Genomic DNA, 5,085 nt, shown 5'->3' on the forward strand with positions numbered 1-5,085 from the left:
ATATAGCAAAAGTAATTGCTAAGGCCAACACTGTTCTCCGAGCTATTCACCAGTGGACCAAAGCAAATTACTTAGTAATAAATTCCAAAAAGACTAAGGCCGTACTTTACAGACCCAAAAATAAATTAGCAGATTGTCCTGTAAATATCCGACTGGGGGAGAACTACATAGACGTCGTAAAGTCGGTCAAAGTCTTAGGCGTATATTTCTCTGCAAATTTATCTTGGGACGCCCACATATCCTACGTAAGGTCCAGAATCTCTAGGCCCATTGGGATCATGAATCGCCTTCGCCATACGTTGCCAGAACATGTTAAAATACTTGTATATAACTCACTAATTTTTTCCACGCTGCGGTACTGCCTGTTGGTCTGGGGCACCGCTAATACTAACGCTGTTAAGGGCCTCCTGGTTACTCAGAAGAGGGCCATACGTATCATTGCCAACGTCCCCTACGACCATCACACACAACACTTATTCACAGCTCTCAACTTCATTAAAATAACTCACTTATACAAGTTCTTACTCTTAAAGGCTTACTTATCAGCAGTTAAACATAACAACGAATGTATGCTCTCATTAATCCCTCTTGAGTGGTTTCCGCCGTATTCGCGTCACAGCCACCTGTTAAAAATACCACTATACCGAACAAATTACGGTCATCAATCATTATCATACGCTCTCCCAAGCACATTTAATTTTTACCATAGGCAAAATATTAGTATTCAGACACTCTCACGATCCTCATTGCGAGCATTATTTGTCCAGTCAACCTGAGGCTGTTATTACATGACCCACTGATGTATGTTTTTGCTTATTTTTGACCAGCGCATAACATGTATTGTACAGTGCTTCTTTGTACCTTTTCTTATACTTGTATTTCGTTTGTTTTCTCCTTCTATATTTTTACACTGTTGCAGCTGCCACAACAGCATCCATACGGGATAATGCCCCAGTCAAGCGGCTACTTTGCCGCTTTTTGGCATATCCCTACATTGTATTTACATTTAAATTGATAATAAAGGAAAAGGAAAAGGAAAAAGGCGTACTTGTGGCTCTATGCATTGAGAGACAAGCTGAATGGGTAATATCAGCAATTTCTGGGTGTGTTGCAAAAACCGTGTTGGGTGTACACCACTCCTGGGAGGTGGAGAGGTCCGTGCTATCGGCTCTCTAAACAAAGCAGTATTTGGACCTGAACTTTTAATTAAATGTAGTAGCTTGAACGCCACTAAATACATTTTCGATGGCTTTGAGAAGAAGGTTCCTCGTATTATTTATACTCCAGTTCGGTACACAATATACTTCCAATTTATACGACCACATAAGGATCATGCGCAAGCGACAGGTTTGCTGCACATTTGGTTCTGCGCCTCCGTGCCTCGCCCTCGCCTCATCACGAAGGAGTCATCGCCATTAGCAGGAATGTCGTTGGAACGGTTGCAAGATGTTTCAACTAGTGATGGGCAAGTCAGTTCACTTTTGTGAACTAGTTCATTTAGTTCAGTTCACTTCACTGAACTGTCTAAAAGAATAGTTCATTCGTTCACCTGTTCGCAATTAAACACAATCCAGTAATATATAGTCCCAAACTTTAAAGTGGCTCGACCAAGAGCGAGATACAACAAAATGATCTTGCAATTCAGTTTTCCAAAGGTTCGAGCACATCAACATAACAAACGCAATCTTTTAGGTCGCTTTTTTATTTTGCTTGAATTTTCTACGCATATTTTTAACGAGAAAAGTATAATGCACAGAACAATATGCAAGGTGCCGTTGTCATTCAATGTTACAATCGTGTTTTTCTGATCACTTACGGCTGCTTGCTGAGAGCTTGAGAACACAAAAGTGTGATAGAGCAACTGCAGTTTCAACTCATTTCATTCAAATATGTGAGAGAGCTTGAAGAAAAGTACAACGTCTAGCGTTGTGAAGAAAAAATTGGGAAGTTTGCAGTGTATTGCTGCGAAAATAGCGTGACCGATCCAGAGCGTGCCAGCCACAAGCAGTCAGCCCGAAGTCAGAACATAACGGCGCCACTAGCAGTTCACAACTGCCAGGGGGAGTTCAGCGCATCAGCGCAAAACATCTAAAAGATGACTCTTCTTCAGCGTTCGTCGTTCATATAGTTCACTTGCCCAAAATACTTCACTCCATACGGCGTTCAAAGCCGCTCCGCTGGCTCTCCCTGCACACCGCCACCCACGCTTTTCCTGAAGCGAATGCGCTGTGGACGAGCAACAGTTCTGACAGGCAACGGCAGGCCCTGCGAGTACTTCAAAACGACCCGCGGCATCGTTTAGTTCGTTAGTTCATCCAGTCCAGTTCCTTCACACCTTCATACAGTCCACTTGAGGCTCTCCTTCCCCGCGCCGCCCGCGCTGTTCCTCAAGCGCATGCGCTGTGGACGAGCAAAAGCTCTGACAAGCAACGGCAGGCCCTGTGAGTACTTCAAAACGACCCGCGGCATCGTTTAGTTCTTTAGTTCATCCAGTCCAGTTCCTTCACACCTTCATACAGTCCACTTGAGGCTCTCCTTCCCCGCGCCGCCTGCGCTGTTCCCCAAGCGCATGCGCAGTGGACGAGCAAAAGCTCTGACATGCAACGGCAGGGGCAGGCCCGTGAGTACTTCAAAACGACCCGCGGCATCGTTTAGTTCTTTAGTTCATCCAGTTCAATACCTTCACACCTTCATACAGTCCACTAGAGCGCAGCGTCACAGCCACTCAAGGCCACAGTGGCCACAGTGGTGTTCTCCCGCCCGCCCCTCTTCTTGCGCGCATGCGCTTTGTTAGTTTTACAAAACGTTCATAGATGGCGCAGACGTGAGACTAGCTTCAGTCAGCCGCCGGCTCCAGGTCCCCCAAGGTCGCCATTTTCCCATGTATTTGTTCCTATCCCGATGCGTGCAATGCCGGAGGCCGCCCTTAGATACCCCATTGTTACCAGACGTTGGCTTGCGTGGATTTTAGCGCGCTAAAGATCCACTTGAAGCACAATCCAAGCCAGGCCAAGTCACCAAAGGAGAAATGGACGACTGCAGCGCCTGCGGCGCCTGGTACGACAGGTACGCGATGTGATGCACGCTGCCGTGCACTAGATCGTTCCGATCGCTCAACACGTTTAAAAACGAACCAAAAAGTGAAACACGACAGAGAAAGTTGTTATACGCGTTTTATTTGGACATATCAAGACTAGATTCATTCGCGGAAATAACAAAACATTTTGCCGCTAAACTTAGCGCGCTGAAATGATCCGGAACGGCAACAGTGGGGTATCTAGTGGCGGCCTTCTTCGTTGCACGCTTTTCCGAGGTGAGTTTGGGGGACCTGGCCGGCTCTAAAGCGAAACGCACCGCCTCGAAAATATTGTCGCCACCAGCGTGCCAGCTCGGAAGATCTCTCATTGGCTGCGCATTATATGTATAAATATTTGGATGTTCATTGGTCTAAAAAACTGGCGTCAGTTTCCTTCGCGCTGATTGGGCGAGAGTCATTTGACTGAGGAGCGAGCATCCGAACGCGCGAACCGCTCAACGGAAGCAGTCGAACGGAGGAGAAAGAACGACATCGCGTCTGTCCGGCCACGCGTGTTCTCTTGGACTGCAACCGTTGTGCACGCAAACGCTACGGGGTAGTTTGAGGGTTTTGAATGCTTTAGATTTAGATTGTTGTGGCGAACTGCTAATGTGAGAACGGAATGGCACATCCACCTCATCATCGCAACAGCGGGAAGACGAACATGACATGGAATCCCTGCACTTCCAAAGGACGCAGAAATCGTCAGAGAGGAAGTCTGCACTCTTTCCGACGTACTGCAGGTGAACGGTAAGACAAGTTTGATTAGTTTTTTGTGACTGAAGGAAGTAATGCAGGTTTATCACGTTAAGTGTATTACGTACAACATTTACGAGTCACTCGGTATGTTAGCGGCGTTTCATTGTGCAGTGCATTGCCGTAACTTGTACGTTTCTGATATGCCGTTAATCAAATTATGTGTGGTTATGCTAGTTGCCCCTCATGCGCGTCGCAGCCGTTCATTTACTGTGATCTAAGAACATTCGTGACAAATGCCTCGACGTTCAACTACGAAGATAGATTGCCTATCATAGCAGTGATTTTCGTGCAGAGTTACGGATCATCAATATATTTTTTGTTTTGTTTTAGTTCTCCCGCAGCCACCGGCAACAACGACGCACATAGCTCAGCATTGACTTTTGAACGGCCCTTGGATGTCGAAGCACCTAAAGCTCCAGTGAAGCCTGTTACAAGACGTAAAAAGATATGTACTGTAGCTTTTTCGAGGCAGTTCTCGAGGACAAATAAAGTGGATTTGTCATACACTATCGCTTTTTGATTGTCTGCTTCGGGACAGCATGATCGTTGCTCTACAGCAAGACAGCAAGCGCCGAAGACAAACCCAACAAACCAACGGACGAGTCGGGTGGGGGCAGGGGGGACGAGAGGAGAGACGAAAAACCCGAGCAGAGAAGGGGAAGGAGGTTGGGAAAGGAGGTCGGTCTGCGCATGCGCACTGGGCCTGAGCTTTTTTCCCGCGCAGCAGCTCGGGGACGCTGTGAGTGGCTCTTCGAGATCACGTGGTTTGGGCGCCCGCCATTTTCCCTGGACCATTGCGTAAACGGCAGCTTCCGGCGGATGCTTCAGTGACTAGCATATCAAAGCGTATATGTTGTGTGTGTCTGAGAGGCCCAATGAACTGAACTGCGGAACTAATGTTTTGCTTGTTGTTGAACTAGTTCGTTCAGTTCACCCGAATGACTAGTTCAATTTGAAGGGTTCGTCCACGAACGACACATCACTAGTTTCAACTGTCTCAGGCTCTCAGCGTTCGCACGTCAATTACAGAACAAAGGAGGATATGACTTTGCGTCATAACAGGTAAGCTATGTGATAGAAGTGTGTCATCAAACTTCACTTATAATCATACGATGACTGCCGTGCTGTAGGTTTTTGTTGTTCGTTTCGAGCAGTGGCTGCGGTCTTGCGTCCCCGTCAGGTAAGTGTACAAGCATCAGTTCGTGGCCGGTGTTGGTTCTGCTAATTTCATTCTCGTTTTTGCAGGCCAT

General features: G+C 46.9%; 1 long non-coding RNA gene across 1 annotated transcript; it reads left to right on the forward strand.

Moving 5' to 3' along the window:
* Positions 1-3,361: 3,361 nt before the first annotated feature.
* On the forward strand, positions 3,362-4,341 carry LOC135386868 (uncharacterized). Its single transcript, XR_010420680.1, has 2 exons — positions 3,362-3,826; positions 4,166-4,341. It is a non-coding gene; the product is annotated as an uncharacterized LOC135386868 (long non-coding RNA).
* Positions 4,342-5,085: the final 744 nt, after the last annotated feature.

Source organism: Ornithodoros turicata, chromosome 3, assembly GCF_037126465.1.
Source record: "Ornithodoros turicata isolate Travis chromosome 3, ASM3712646v1, whole genome shotgun sequence".
Lineage (NCBI taxonomy): Eukaryota > Metazoa > Arthropoda > Arachnida > Ixodida > Argasidae > Ornithodoros > Ornithodoros turicata.